Source organism: Ovis canadensis, chromosome 15 (assembly GCF_042477335.2).
Source record: "Ovis canadensis isolate MfBH-ARS-UI-01 breed Bighorn chromosome 15, ARS-UI_OviCan_v2, whole genome shotgun sequence".
Classification (NCBI taxonomy): domain Eukaryota; kingdom Metazoa; phylum Chordata; class Mammalia; order Artiodactyla; family Bovidae; genus Ovis; species Ovis canadensis.
In genome coordinates, this window is record NC_091259.1 from 70,075,048 (window position 1) to 70,091,857 (window position 16,810).

At 41.0% G+C, this 16,810-nt stretch overlaps 1 protein-coding gene across 4 annotated transcripts in view; it reads right to left on the reverse strand.

Annotated features, from left to right (window-relative positions):
• Window positions 1–16,810, reverse strand: part of LOC138420953 (uncharacterized) — a 199,477-nt gene that overhangs the window by 143,150 nt on the left and 39,517 nt on the right. The window contains exons 1-2 of one of the 4 annotated variants that reach the window (XM_069554674.1): window positions 1,887–2,026; window positions 1,639–1,766 (exon numbers count right to left, since the gene is read on the reverse strand). The exons of 2 other annotated variants lie outside the window; for them this stretch is intronic. The gene's annotated coding sequence lies outside the window, so the exon portion shown is untranslated. Of the gene's footprint in view, window positions 1–1,638; window positions 1,767–1,886; window positions 2,027–16,810 lie in introns of those variants that run through there. One more of the 4 variants, XM_069554672.1, reaches the window with a different exon arrangement.

Consider the following 16,810-nt stretch of genomic DNA (forward strand, 5'->3'; position numbering starts at 1 on the left):
TCCCTTGCAGCTAGTTGCGTCCACATGACTTACTACTGTCCAATGAAACATGAGTGAAAGGATTGAGGGGTTGGGGGCAACTCCTTAAAAAGAGCTTATCCTATTAGGAGAAGCAACCTTTTGTCCTTCCTACTGAATAGAATGTGGGCAAGACATTAGAAAGTCATCTGGGACTAGGAGGCAATGTTGAGAATGGAAGTCAGGCATTGGGATGGTGGAGCATAAATAAAGACCAGAGCCTGAATCCTTTGCGGCTTTATGCAAACACCATGCCAGCTCTGGGCGCCTCTCTCCACACTACTTTATGTGTATTTAACCCATTCTTTCACATCTGAACACAGTTCCTAACTGATAAAACAAATACTCTTCTCTAGCCAATGGGCTGTATCAATGACCCAAATAACAATGACTGACTCTTGCATCACTCTACACAATGAAGGTCCCAAATGAGGCACAAAGGGGAACAAAAGCTTATGGTTGTTTGTAAAGTCCTAAAACAGATTCTGATAATCAAAACTCAATCACAGACGTGACTTAGAAACTGTACAGAAGAAAAAAAAAAAAAAAGGATGAGAGGGAAGGAAAGAAGTACTAGCTCACAGCTAGCTTGCTATGAATCAGAGAGTATGGGTGGGAAACAGAAGCCCCAAAATATAATTCAGTATAAGGCTGCCCTCATGTAAAGGTCTAAAGGAAAACAAAGGAGGTCCTAGCTCAGCGCTGGTCTCCCGGTAAAAGAGACATTTAACAAACAGAAGTAAACTGAGGTTATACAACAACCAAGGTGATCTGGACTTCCCATTTTGTGAGGGATGGGAGAAGGAACTGGGGTTATGTATCTGGGAGCAAAGGAAACAAATGTGTGACTGGTGTTTCAAACAGGTGGAGTGATGCCTGTGGAAGAGGACTTTGCTTTAATCTGCACGGTTTCAAGCACTGGAACTAATGAGTAAAATAAAACATATTTCAACTCAATAAAAGGAAAAAACATACTGAAAATTAGAATTTTCCAAAACTGTAATGCACTTCTTTATAAGGTAGGGAGTTATCTGACACGGCAGTGGATCTTTTTAAAAGTAGGGACCAGGACTTTTTCTGAAACTCAGGACAGAAAATGAAAACTCCATTGTATCTTCAAATCCTTGAAAAAATGAAGTCATTTTGATTCTAAGACAACTGTCAATGAAGAATAAGGAGGTTGCGTTGGATAGGAAAATGACCCAGGTGGCTCTTCCATTCTTCTTGCGCTATTAATCCTGTATTTTCCTGCTACATGTAAAGTAGTTAAATATGCAATGATCCAGGTGTTGAACAAATGCTTCCTGAGGAAAATTATGATGATTGTAGTGGCCAGAACTCTTCCACCTGTAAGTGGATGAAACCAGCTTAGACTAGTCTGGGTAGTTGAAATAAGAAATTCAATGGCAGGGGTAAATCTCATTTCAAACTCAAACAGAATGGTCAGAATCTTTCTCCACCTCTTGGATCAATTCTCTCCAAGCTGGCTTCAGGCAGACTCTTACCATGGAGAAGCCTAGACCACCTCAGTCAGCTTCATACGTCATTCCCTAGCCTAGAAATTTCAATGGACAGAGGACTCTTTTTTACTCAAAAGTCTTATAGCTGACTTGGACTAACCTGACTTCAAACACAGCTTGTTGTTTATCCAATTACTGTGGACTTGGATTGACCAGCTTGGTTCACATGAACTGAGGACAGGGCACAAATGGTTTCCACAAGGAAGAGAAGCTTCTGATGTACAGATGCTGTGAAGATAAAAATAATAAATGTCCACTACAATGACACAACAAATGCAGTAGATTTTTTAATGGCAACTTCTGGGCCTTCTATGAATCTCAAAATAGGAAACAGAAACACCATGGTACCATTTTGCTTGTGTTGCTGCTGTTGTTATTGCTGCTCACACCGTGCAACATGCTGAATCCTAGTTTCCCAACCAAGGCTTGAATCCACAAACCTGCAGTGGAAGTGCAGAGTCTCAGCTGCTGAACCACCAGGGAAGTCCCTAAGTACATGAGAATATGAAGTGAATTTGATTCGAGGCCTTAATCTAAAATTCTAATACTTGGGCAAATAATAATTTTAACATGTCTGTCTTTTCTTTGTTTCCTTAAGATGCCTCTGTTCACAGCTTTATCAGACAAATAATAGCAAATGAAGAGAAAAGCCTAAAATGTTTATTGAAGTGGATGAAGGCATGGCATATAAAGAAAAACTATTCATTAATAGTTAAAAAAATCTTTATATTTAATGTTTAGGTGACATATTTCTACTTCAAGAGAAGTAAACATTATAGTCATGAATAACAAACAGAAACACAAACTCCATTTATTTGTAAAATAAACTCATTTTCTTTTCATATGAATGCAAAAAATGACCGAATACCATATGTTCCATTTGCCATGATTCTAAGACAGCAAAGCTACACAACTTCTAGATCATTAACTCATCCTATTTTTCCCTGTCTTACAGCTCTGCTAGGTGAGCGTTCATTCATTCACTTTCATAACGCTACTTTTTATACGTTTGGTATTTCATTTGCTCAATTACTCCATGCAAAACTACAGCTGCCAGAAAGTGCAGGTATGGAGAAGAAAAGGACACCCCCCCCATTTTCCCTAAAAGAACAAGAACTCAGGACTACACTCCCAGTGGTTTCAAACAAAAGGGGGTTTTGTCTTTTGCTAGTTTCAAGTTTGAAAAAGGCATCCATACCCCCTCATTTTATATCACTGGAGCCAGGCTGAATGCCACAGTATTCAGGATAGCACAATTGTACAGCGTAGCAGCATGTCAGCTCTGTAAGTAGTGGGTGGGAAGACAGGGAAGAGGAAAGAGTCCCTGTAGTCACATGGAAATCGTGGAAGGGTCCCTAGAAGGGAAGAGGAGCAATCATAGGGCTCTAGGTGATCTGCATAAAATCAGAGATATAGAAATAAATCCTAAAATTAGACCTGAAAAATATAATTCAGGGTCATGGGAATGATACAAGAGAGAGATTCTGAAGTTAAAGCAGCCATGGATCATAAAAACCTGAGTTTTCCATTTTCCATTTTTATTACACTGCTTAGCTATCCACAGAGATTTCTTCTAGCCAGCTTAATCTTTTCAAAATGGTTTCATGAGATTGAGAACATTTTGAAAAATAAATGTACTCAACTTTGGGACAAGCTGTAGAAGTCACACTAAATTGCATAGTCTATGTGACTTAGAATATAAGTCATCAGTAGATGTTTACCCAAAAAATCAGATAGGAGCTAGTATACAAGCTGAATACATAAACATGTTAACAGGATGAAAGAGCAAAGCAGTAACAAGAGGTATAAGAAAATGCAGCAACTCATGACACGGGCATGCCTACACAATTATAAATTTACTACTTCTCTTTTGGAGATAAACTCAGGAGTTCATAAAATGAACAAACATAGTAACTACAAAAAGACCATCATGATTTATTGAGCATGAATAAAGCCTTTAATAAAAGCATTGGAAGACTTCATCAAGTTCTTTCTAGAGGTAGGCATTAATAGCATCTCCATTTTATAGAAGAAGAAAGTAGATTTCTGAGAATTTTTGTGTAATTTCTTTAAAATCACACAGCTAGCAAACACAGAGCCAAGATTTTAACCCTGCCAGTCTGATTCCCAATTCTGTGCTTTTAACCACACAGAAGTGCTTTTTCCTTAACACTTCGCATGAACTCACTCATTCGAGTCTCATAACAATCCCAATAAAGTGAAATTATTATTTCCAGTTTTCTAATGAGAAAATCAAGAAGATAGAACCATTGTCCTAGGTGGCAGAGCCAAGATTGGAACTTACGTCTATCTGACTCTAGAGCCCTCTTTCATAGATAATATGTTACAGGCTGCTACTTGCCTATTGAAATCTGTTCTCTTCCTCCTGGGAATGAGTCTGCTTAGCCAAAAATTAGACTTCTATACTTTCTTTACAATTCAGTTCAGTTCAGTTGCTCAGTCGTGTCAGACTCTTTGCGACACCATGAATCACAGCACGCCAGGCCTCCCTGTCCATCACCAACTCCCGGAGCTCACTTTGATTCATGTCCATCGAGTCCGTGATGCCATCCAGCCATCTCATCCTCAGTCGTCCCTTTCTCCTCCTGCCCCCAATCTCTCCCAGCATCAGAGTCTTTCCCAATGAGTCAACTCTTCGCATGAGGTGTACAAAGTACTGGAGCTTCAGCTTTAGCATCATTCCTTCCAAAGAAATCGCAGGGCTGATCTCCTTCAGAATAGACTGGTTGGATCTCCTTGCAGTCCAAGGGACTCTCAAGAGTCTTCTCCAACACCACACTTCAAAAGCATCAATTCTTTGGCGCTCAGCCTTCTTCACAGTCCAACTCTCACATCCATACATGACCACTGGAAAAATCATAGCCTTGACTAGACGGACCTTAGTCGGCAAAGTAATGTCTGTGCTTTTGAATATACTATCTAGATTGGTCATAACTTTTCTTCCAAGGAGTAAGCGTCTTTTAATTTCATGGCTGCAGTCACCATCTGCAGTGATTTTGGAGCCCAGAAAAATAAAGTCTGACACTGTTTCTACTGTTTCCCCATCTATTTCCCATGAAGTGATGGGACCAGACGCCATGATCTTCATTTTCTGAATGTTGAGCTTTAAGCCAACTTTTTCACTCTCCTCTTTCACTTTCATCAAGAGGCTTTTTAGCTCCTCTTCACTTTCTGCCATAAGGGTGGTGTCATCTGCATATCTGAGGTGATTGATATTTCTCCCGGCAATCTTGATTCCAGCTTGTGCTTCTTCCAGCCCAGCGTTTCTCATGATGTACTCTGCATAGAAGTTAAATAAGTAGGGTGACAATATACAGCCTTGACGTACTCCTTTTCCTATTTGGAACCAGTCTGTTGTTCCATGTCCAGTTCTAACTGTTGCTTCCTGACCTGCATACAGATTTCTCAAGAGGCAGGTTAGGTGGTCTGGTATTCCCATCTCTTTCAGAATGTTCCATAGTTTATTGTGATCCACACAGTCAAGGCTTTGGCATAGTCAAGAAAGCAGAAATAGATGTTTTTCTGGAACTGTCTTGCTTTTTCCATGATCCAGAGGATGTTAGCAATTTGATCTCTGGTTCCTCTGCCTTTCCTAAAACCAGCTTGAACATCAAGGAGTTCACGGTTCACGTATTGCTGAAGTCTGGCTTGGAGAATTTTGAGGATTACTTTACTAGCATGTGAGATGAGTGCAATTGTGTGATAGTTTGAGCATTCTTTTGCATTGCCTTTCTTTGGGATTGGAATGAAAACTGACCTTTTCCAATCCTGTGGCCACTGCTGAGTTTTCCAAATTTGCTGGCATATTGAGGGCAGCACTTTCACGGCATCATCTTTCAGGATTTGAAACAGCTCAACTGGAATTCCATCACCTCCACTAGCTTTGTTCGTAGTGATGCTTTCTAAGGCCCACTTGACTTCACATTCCAAGATGTCTGGCTCTAGATTAGTGATCACATCATCATGATTATCTGGGTCATGAAGATCTTTTTTGTACAGTTCTTCTGTGTATTCTTGCCACCTCTTCTTAATATCTTCTGCTTCTGTTAGGTCCATACCATTTCTGTCCTTTATCGAGCCCATCTTTGCATGAAATGTTCCCTTGGTATCTTTAATTTTCTTGAAGAGATCTCTAGCCTTTCCCATTCTGTTGTTTTCCTCTATTTCTTTGCATTGATCACTGAAGAAAGCTTTCTTATCTCTTCTTGCTGTTCTTTGGAACTCTGCATTCAGATGCTTATATCTTTCCTTTTCTCCTTTGCTTTTTGCCTCTCTTCTTTTCACAGCTATTTGTAAGGTCTCCCCAGACAGCCATTTTGCTTTTTTGCATTTCTTTTCCATGGGGATGGTCTTGATCCCTGTCTCCTGTACAATGTCACTAACCTCATTCCATAGTTCATCAGGCACTCTATCTATCAGATCTAAATCCTTAAATCTATTTCTCACTTCCACTGTATAATCATAAGGGATTTGATTTAGGTCATACCTGAATGGTCTAGTGGTTTTCCCTACTTTCTTCAATGTAAGTCTGAATTTGGCAATAAGGAGTTCATGATCTGAGCCACAGTCAGCTCCCAGTCTTGTTTTTGTTGGCTGTATAGAGCTTCTCCATCTTTGGCTGCAAAGAATATACTCAATCTGATTTCAGTGTTGACCATCTGGTGATGTCCATGTATAGAGTCTTCTCTTGTGTTGTTGGAAGAGGGTGTTTGCTATGACCAGTGCATTTTCTTGGAAAAACTCTATTAGTCTTTGCCCTGCTTCATTCCGCATTCCAAGGCCAAATTTGCCTGTTACTCCAGGTGTTTCTTGACTTCCTACTTTTGCATTCCAGTCCCCAGTAATGAAAAGGACATCTTTTTTGGGTGTTAGTTCTAAAAGATCTTGTAGGTCTTCATAAAACCGTTCCACTTCAGTTTCTTCAGCATTACTGGTTGGGGCACAGACTTGGATAACTGTGATATTGAATGGTTTGCCTTGGAGACAAATAGATATCATTCTGTCGTTTTTGAGATTACATCCAAGTACTGCATTTCGGACTCTTTTGTTCACCATGATGGCTACTCCATTTCTTCTGAGGGATTCCTGCCCGCAGTAGTAGATGTAATGGTCATCTGAGTTAAATTCACCCATTCCAGTCCATTTTAGTTCGCTGATTCCTAGAATGTCGACGTTCACCCTTGCCATCTCTTGTTTGACCACTTCCAATTTGCCTTGATTCATGGACCTGACATTCCCGGTTCCTATGCAATACTGCTCTTTACAGCATCGGATCTTGCTTCTATCACCAGTCACATCCACAACTGGGTATTGTTTTTGCTTTGGCTCCATCCCTTCATTCTTTCTGGCGTTATTTCTCCACTGATCTCCAGTAGCATATTGGGCACCTATTGACCTGGGGAGTTCCTCTTTTGGTATCCTATCATTTTGCCTTTTCATACTGTTCATGGGGTTCTCAAGGCAAGAATACTGAAGTGGCTTGCCATTCCCTTCTCCAGTGGACCACATTTTGTCAGGCCTCTCCACCATGACCCGCCCGTCTTGGGTTGCCCCATAGGCATGGCTTGGTTTCATTGAGTTAGACAAGGCTGTGGTCCTAGCGTGATAAGATTGACTAGTTTTCTGTGAGGATGGTTTCAGTGTGTCTGCCCTCTGATGCCCTCTTGCAACACCTACCATCTTACTTGGGTTTCTCTTTACAGTTAGGTATGGCCATTTGACTAAGTTCTTACCAAAGGAATATGAGTGGAAGCGACATGTGCAACTTCTAAGACACAAGGAACCCCATGATCCCAGACCTCCTCTTTTTCTTTCTCATGAATTGGACCTCAGAATAGGAGGGGCCAGAATTCTTTAGAACAATCAAGTTAGAATCCATCAGAATATAGAAAAACAAAATTCCTACTACAACAGGTGTACTGAAATGAGCCCGAGTCACAATATGGGACGTACTAAGTCACCATATTGACATCACTTCAATTATCTTAATTTCATCTCTACACTGCCTATTGCCTCTCTTAGAATGTTCTGGGTCATACAGTACAATCTCCTTTGCCATCTCTTTGAAAGATATCAGGAAATATTATAGGGGCCAATCTTCAATTATATACCTATCCCAGGTTATCCAAAGAATCCAACTGGGATCTTTAAACTGAATCTAAGAAAACTCAAGCTTTAATTTTTTAATGTAAAAAAAAAATTATTGTGGAAAGTAGTTTTCATAGAGTTAAAGATCCACTAAAATGATCCTCAACTTTTGACACTCTTAACACCAAACCACATCTGGATGCTTATTTTAATGAAATGATAAATAGTATTATATTTGCAAAGATGTTCACTGAAGCATATCTAAAGAAGGCGGGAAAACTGTAAACAAAATGTGAAACAGTAGAGAAAAATAGTTAAATACAATGATGGTTCATCCTGAGGGGAAATACGAGGCCGATATTTAAAAACAATTTCAAAAATCCAAAGCAAAGGCTCTGAGAAATAAATTAACATTTTCCAGTTAATCTTTCAAGGTGATAACAAAAGATTTGCTTTGGATGATCCACATGCAGTGTGGAATCACACATTCTGAAATGACATCACGGAAGAGCAAACAGACACATCCAAATTGGGTACTTCTGTAGGACAGTTGACCAGGTTTTTTCAACAAGTTAATGGCATTTTTTAAACGGTGAGTCTGCTATAGATTAAAATAATGTTAAGAGATGTAACAACCCACTGCAATGTATAGATCATTATTTGCATCCTCAGGTATATGAATCAAGGTTAAAGGAAGACATTTTTGAAATAATGAAGGAAATTTGAATATGATTAGATTATATGTAATATCAAGGAATTACTGCTAATTTTGTTAGGTATCATAATGGTACTATAGTTGAAATAAAAAACATCCACATTTTCTAGAAATGAATAATAATGTAGGGGTGAAATGACCTAAGGACTAGAACTTGCTTTAAAATACTTCAGTAACAATAACAGCTATAATGTCAAGACACAAAGCACACAAGTGTATAAGTTCTGCAGTAGCCTGCCTGAGGAGCTCCAATTTTGATCCAACACTTACTAGGTATATGACAAGTTACTTAACTTCCCAATGCCTTGAGTTCCTCTTCTGTTCACTAGTGACACCAACCACATCTCTTGTCTTAGGTTATTGTGAAGATCATGAGATGAGCTCTGTAAAGAACTCAGCACAACATGTTAGCTATTATTATCATCATTATAAACCAGTATGCTCTTCACTCATCTAAGACCCCAAATGTCACTCACCAAAAACCCTTAATCCCTTGAAATCTCTCTTCTGTCTTTCTCTCCAGGTTCCATCTTGTTCTCTCCCTCCCTAGCCTATTTCCTTCTTCAGGACCTAGAACTTACGCTTTGATTGTTAATAATGCATTAACATTTCATTAATTTTTAAAGTGATTTTCTTTTTTAAAACTAAATTAGGAAAACTGTGGAACAAGGTAAAAAACAGGAGAATACAAAATAAACTGGTATAATTACACCAAAGTATAATCATGGAAAAGGATCAAAGGAAAAGTAGAATATATAAATGGAGACATTCGGAATGATTTTCCTAACACCTAATGATTCTTTCACTAGGTTCAAGCAAGACTTTTTTTTTTTTTTTAAAAAGCAAATTCCACAGACCTAAAAGACCCTAAGAATGATTGAATAATACTTGTGTGTGTCTTTCAGTGGAGGACGGCATGTTTGGCTGTTACTGACAAATCTAGAGTATAAATAGGAAGACAGAATAAGAAGAGCTATGACAATACTTCTTATTTCATTGATTCCATGGTATCTTGGGTGTGTGATCTGTGCAGTCACACAGGATCTTATATTTAGGAGGGCCCTGTGCGTGCGTGTGCTCAGCCATGACTTTTTGTAACCCCATGGACTAAAGTCCACCAGGCTCCTCTGTCCATGGGATTTCCCAGGCAAGAATACTGGAGTGGGTTACCATTTCCTTGGGAATCTTCCCAACCAAGAGATCGAACCCAAGTCTCCTGCTTGGCAGGCAGATTCTTTATCACTGGGCCACCTGGGGAAGCCCTCAGAAGGGCCCTATACTTGGTTTACTATCCTGCTATAACCATTCTGAAATTCTTAATTTTTAAACAAGGGGCCCCACATTTTCATTTTGCACTAGGCCTCACAAATTATGTAACTAGTCCTGACTCCACCTTATGAGATGGACACTATTATAATTCCAATTTAAAGATGAGAAAGTTGAGGGTTAAAGGACAAAGCTAAAGTCACACAGCCATCAAGTGACAGGATGGATACAGAAAGAATTCAAAGTGAAAGATAGAGAATGGGGTAAAGAACGAAAAGAAGGCCAAGTAAGTCAGGGAACAAGAATATTATCATCTATCTGGGGCCCAGTTCCTGACTGATTAGGCAGTCAAAACTCATGGGTTTAGGCTGAGAGTTAAGGCTACCCCCAGCAAGGAGTCTGTTCTATAGCCCATGACAGGCTCCATATCACAGACTGTCAGAGTGCAACACGGAAAGGGTGCAGGCATCCATTAGCCCTTCTGGAAACAGGATCTACAGGAAGGAAAGGCCAGAAGTGTTTTCCCTTAAAAAACTGGCCCCCTTTTTGCAGGCTCTGTGTTCCTTGAAAAACTATAGCAGTCAAGGATTAAGATGATCCTGTCACTTTGTTAAAATGAAACTTTAAAAAACATATCTCAACGCAATGCCTTCTTAGCTTAGGCAGCACAGAAAACTGTCAATCAACCCACTGTCCTCACAATCACTCCAGAAGTCAGGCAGCGCTGCTGGCATCAAGAGCGCTCACGTTCTCCTTCAGACCCACCCTTGGGCTTCCTGTCGCCTGATTTTGGAACAACCTAGGATCGGGAGGGTCATCTTGACAACGTTAACAAAACACAGAGTCACACAAAGTCTTAAGGGTCCTTGCCAAGAGGTTTTGTGGCTATGACTGTTCCTTTAAATGGATCATTAGAGTTACAGCACATTTCTACAGGGGAAAAAATTTTTTTTAGACATCAGGAAACAGGGAGTGCCCAGATTTGTGTTAATAATAAGAAAACAATCCAAAGGCTCCCATCTGTAGTTTCACTTTGGGGGAGATTAAATGAATTATATTCTACTGTGTCTGTTAAAGCCAGAGGGTGAGGCCACAGCCCTATGTGTGGAGAGGGTTGTAAAGACTCCAGATGGCTCTCAATGGGAATGAGACTGATTTTTCAGTAGGAAGCCAGTCTGTAGGGGCCAAGTCTTAGGCAGGGAAGAAACCCCTGTCCCTCCTTGGGATCCACTTCTCATATCCAGACCGTCCTCCTTTGCTGTGTTTGAGAGGGACACTCTCTGCCCCAGGAGGAAGTCAGGAGCTGAAGCCACAGTGGAGGCCTGGTTTCCAACTATCCTACTTTTCTGGAGCAGCTTTTTAATATACATATTCCATGACCTACTCAAGGGCAACTGAATTGGAATTTTGAGGAATGGTCCCAGATTTTTTTTAAAAAATTCATCAGTTTTATATTTCTCAAGTTATTCTTATGCAACCAGCTCATACTGATTCACATACTAGTTTTCAGAACCACTAGTTTTCCTTTTATTTATTTATTTTTTCCTGATGCTCAGTTTATTTCCTTTTGCTATCCTTTCTGGCTTTAGGGACTTGACCACAGAGTTGTGCATCCACTCCGCCTCTTTGCAATATGGCAGTCGAGGTGGACAGCGCCCCCTAAAGAGAGAACGGGTGATTGCAGCAGTAATTAGTGAAGTCAGCCCATTGCTGCAGTAATTAGTGAAGTCAGCCCTAAAGGGAAGTGACCAAGACTTCAGGGACCAAGACTCAGCTACTATGAGGCTGAATCCTGCTTCAACCAGAGTAGTTCTGCATTTATCTGTTATATACACCTTGTATATTCGTCTGAATGAAAGGTTCCAATTCAGGAGGGAAAAGTTTGAAAAATAATGCCTTTTCTAGAACCATAACATAACCAAAACACATTTCTTCTTCAGTTACATTCTAGACAAACAGAGTTTTGTGGGCTACCCTGAAAATCTAAATATAATTTATAACATGGATCTTGTGGGAAAATATGAATTCAAGATGGCAAAAACACATCTCTCTCCGCACCTTCCCACTTCCCACTGATTGAGCAGCAAGATGGGATCTGTTTTTGCTTCCCAGAATACCTCCAATCCCACACCCAAGACTAAAGGGATGCCTCGCTTGGAATAAAGGAAACTCTCCCTGAAGCCAGGAGGGAATCTCTAGTCCCTCCCTTCTCCCCTTATTCACGACCTGCAGTGGCCACAAGGGCTGGAGATGGTCCAATGAAAAGGGACAGCAGCAGTATACCAGACACATCGGTGCTCTGGGCTCAGGAAACTCCCCCCAACCAGACCCTTGGCTCTACCACTAAGGGCCCCAATAAACATTTCAGACACAGAGAGGAAGCTACTGCCCCACTGCCATGAGAGTTTTAGAGAATGTGCTCTGAATTGCTTTGCGGAGTTAGCTATGATCGTCACATGCTTCCTGGGGAAGAGCAGCATTTGTGGAGTTATCCCTGGACACAGATTAAAATAGATCCATGTGGCAACCTTGACCTCCTGACTACAGTGTCCCAACCAGACATGGCCAAAAATACACCACAGTAAGAACTAAGGCATCACTAACTACTTAATTTACCAGACTTGTATTTCTCTTCTCTTTGAACTCTGTCTAACAAAATTACACTCTTGAGACTGCTAAGTCAGCACTAGGAGCCAGAAGTCCTGTCTCTTCCTGGTGTTAACTAAAGAGCTGAATCGATGAAAAAAACATTAATTCACACCTGAAAACAAACCAGTCCTAAGCATAAATAACCCACAATACGCCACATGTGTCTTGTGGAGGGAATACATTTATTTAACTCAAATTTCTCAACCAGCCACATCAACAGCTCCTATAGATAATGATCTAGTAATAGGTAATGACCAGTAATTGGTAATGACCAAAACATCTGAAGGTTTACCTAGGAGACCTGAAGAAGCCTCAGTTACAAAAGACTGACTTGGGCTCACTAAACTGTGTTTACTGAGAGAACGAAGTTAAGACTCACACATTTCCTCATATACTCAGGAACAAAGTTTGAAACCAAAGAGGTTCAGGGAACAGTCCTCCTAATTATAAAGGACAATGTCTTGAGCATTCCAGTTAATTAAGAGATTGCCTCATGATTGTATTTGTAACACTAATGCAAAAACACTAAACTTTTTACTCATTCATATATTAAATAATTTTGTTGTTGTTTAGAAGGCAACGGCAACCCACTCCAGTACTCTTGCCTGGAAAATCCCATGGACAGAGGAGCCTGGTAGGCTGCAGTCCATGGGGTCACTAGGAGTCGGTATGCAGAGTACATCATGTAAAATGCCAGGCTGGATGAACCACAGGCTGGAATCAAGAGGGAGAAATATCAATAACCTCAGATATGCAGATGACACCACCCTTATGGCAGAAAGCGAAGAGGAACTAAAGAGCCTTTCAATGAAAGTGAAAGAGACTGAAAAGGCTGGCTTAAAACTCAACATTTAAAAAACGAAGACCATGGCATCTGGTCCCATGACTTCATGGCAAATAGATGGGGAAACAATGGAAACAGTGACAGACTTTATTTTGGGGGGCTCCAAAATCACTGCAGAGGGTGACTACAGCCATGAAATTAAAAGACACTTGCTTCTTGGAAGAAAAGCTCTGACAAACCTAAACAGCATATTAAAAAGCAGAGACATTACTTTGCCGACAAAGGCCCACCTACGGTTAAACAAAGCTACGGTTTTTCCAGTAGTCATGTATGGATGTGAGAGTTGGGACTATAAAGAAAGCTGAGCGCTGAAGAATTGATGCTTTTGAACTGTGGAGCTGGAGAAGACTGTTGAGAATCCTTTGGACTGCAAAATCAAACCAGTCAATCCTAAACGAAATCAGTCCTGAATATTCATTGAATATTCAAGGACTGATGCTGAAGCTGAAACTCCAATACTTTGGCCACCTGATGCAAAGAACTGACTTACTAGAAAAGACCCCGATGCTGGGCAAGATTAAAGGCTGGAGGAGAAGGGGACGACAGAGGATGAGATAGTTAGATGGCATCACCGACTTGATGGACATGAGTTTGAGCAAGCTCTGGGAGTTGGTGGTAGACAGGGAAGCCTGGCGTGCTGCAGTCCATGGGGTCACAAAGAGTCGGACACGACTGAGCGACTGACATGAACTGAACTGAACTGAAATTCCACCTTCCAAATATACCAAGTTGCTCACAAGGCTCAGAATATGCTCTGCTCTCTCCAGGCCTCAACACATGCTGTTCCCTCTCTGGCTGGAATACCTTTCCTCACGTTCCACAGGGAGTATACACACAGACACACACCACTGCCTTCATCACCTTCTGGCACAAACATCTCATTCTCATTCACTGAGCTCAAAGGCCTTTCCTTCCAGGAAGCCCTCCTCCACCTCCTATAATAATATGTGCTGCCCGTAGAAAAGACTGATGCTGGGAAGACTGAAGGCAGGAGGAGAAGGGGACGACAGAGGGCGAAATAGTATCACCGACTCAACGGACAAGAGTTTGAGCAAACTCCAGGAGATGTTAAAGGACAGGGAAGCCTGGCACACTGAGGTCCATAGGGTCACAAAGACACAACTGAGTGACTGAACAGCAAGTTTGTCTCACTGCAAAATGGAACCTGTTTATGTGCGTCTCTCTTCTAGCAAGCTCTGGAAAGCTGAAACTTGGCATTAAGAAGCAGTTCCTTTTAGTGGTTATACAAGCCCTGCAACTGACTCCCTGGATTCTAATCCCAGGTTTATCTCTTTATATCTCTGCATAATTTAGGGCAATAACTTAATCTCTCTGGGCCTCAATTTGCTCATCTTTAAAATGGGCATAACAACTGTGCCTATCTCCTTGCATTATTAAAAGGATTGCAGAATACATGCAAGTCTCATGAGAGGCATTGCTCATAGTAAGAATTCAATAAATGGTCTTCTGAAAGTCTCTCCTATAGAAAGGTCTTGCCTATATACCGCCATTATATTGTGAAAGGGCACTACACTTAAATGATTTATCTCTTTTAAAATGTCCAAGAATAAAATTAAGTGGCAAGACCTACAGAAACAGGCAAAACCAAATTAAAAGGAAAGCAAGTACTAGAAAAGGTGGGCTTTCCTGGTGGCTCAGATAGTAAAGAATCCACCTGCAATGCAGGAGACCCAGGTTCAATCTCTGGGTCAGGAAGATCCCCTGGAGTAGGAAATGGAAACCCATTCCAGTATTCTTGCCTGGAGAATTCCATGGACAGAGGAGCCCAGTGGGCTACAGTCCATGGGGTCCCAAAGAGGTGGACACAACTGAGTGGCTAACACTTTTACTTTCAGGAAAAGGTACTTGCAATTGAATTAACTAACAAAGGATCTGTTTCCAGAAAAGATTTTTCAAAAAGAAGAAAGAAAAAACCATACTATGAATCAATAAGAAAACCAGAGACTACCCAGTAGAAAATAGGCAAAGGATATTAATTATGAATAAGCCATTTCACAGAAAGAGAAACCTGAATGACCTATATAACTATACAACGATTGTCAGGGAAATAGAGATACCATTTGATAGCCTCTAGATAATGCCACATGTAGCTGAGGATGCAGGAATCTTTAGGCTAGAGAAGAGGTCAAAGACAGGGGATAGGGTTTTGACTTTCAGTATTCTATTTCTTTAAAAAAAAAAGAGAGGGAGAGAGAGGAAAAGGAAATTTGAAGTAAATATGACACAATAAATATGAGATCTGAACTGTGGGTATGTGGTTTCTAGAAAATTATTTTATTTTCTAATTGTTTCAGATATACAATAATTTAAAATGTTATGCCAAGGGAACTTATAAATAAGAATAGGTATTACAGGATTTGTGTTTCCAGGTATATTTCAAGAAACTGAATATTCAGACCTTTTATAGATGTTCAATATTTTCACTGATTTCACTAAATGGATGACTGGGTGAGAGGATGGGCAAACAGAGGCAGAGATGAATGAATGGATGGACAGATGGGTAGATGGACAGACAGATGAACAGGCGGCTGGGTAGATTGACATTCAAGTATATAAACAGAGACAGAAGAAATAAAGCTACTCAGTGAAGTGAAAAGTTTTAATGAAGCTGTACACAATGAAGACTTGGGAGACTGAAATCCCAGCTCTGCCAACCCTTAGACAGCTACCTTGGCAGGGCCGCCAGGTGAACTGCACGACACCAAAGGGCACTATCTACACAAACGACAATGAATGGCGCCCCCTGGAGTTGTGCAATGCCCCAGCCCTGATGGATAAACGCCATTACGTCTCTGAGTCCTTATTTCTCCATCTGTAAAAAAGAGTCCAATCATATCTCCCTCGTGGGGTCTATAAGAAAACTAATGAGACCCTGTATGTGAAGTGCTTAGCACAGAACCAGCACATGATAAGAAGTGAGAATGTGCTATTATCATCCAGATAATACTAGGAAAATGGACACTACGGTTCAAGACTAGGTTAATGTTCAACATTAGCCCTAGGGGCTGTCTCCTTAGGACTTAAGGAGTAGGAAAGTAACATATGTACCTAGCGGCATACCTAGTCAACCTGGGATCTTAGTGACTATAAGTTTTCCAGCAGACACTTCCAATCCATAGTTCTGGAATTCACTGGGGTGCCTCAGGTTCAAGGGAGTGGGGTTAGGCTGGGCTGCTGAGGGCCCAGACCCTGCCTCTGCTGTCATCGGAGCAGATGGGCCGTTCTGCGCCCTCAGACACAGGCGTCTCTCGGCTACTGTAAGCAATGTTAAGACTTAATGAACATAAATCCCATTTTATGCAACGCTTTCCACAAAGCATCTACAAAATGTTCACAGGGCACAAACATACACAACAAACTCAGCCATGATGTGTACTGCGCAGGGAGAAGGGGGGTGGGGAGCAGGCAGGAGCAGGCCGCAACAAGGGGCAACTGGGAGCTGTCTCTTCCCTGCTTACACTGTCATCATCAAGAACCCAGCTTCACAATTTAAAATAAGCTGGCTTTTCCACACACAAAACAGACTTGACAAAAGGTTTCCCTGAAGGGCACCTTTTTTAACATAACAAACTACTCCAAAACTTAGTAGCTGAAAATACCGAGAACTGCCCATCTCTCCTGACTCTGCACTTTGCTGGAGAGTTCCTGGTGGGCTTGCACACTCTGCTG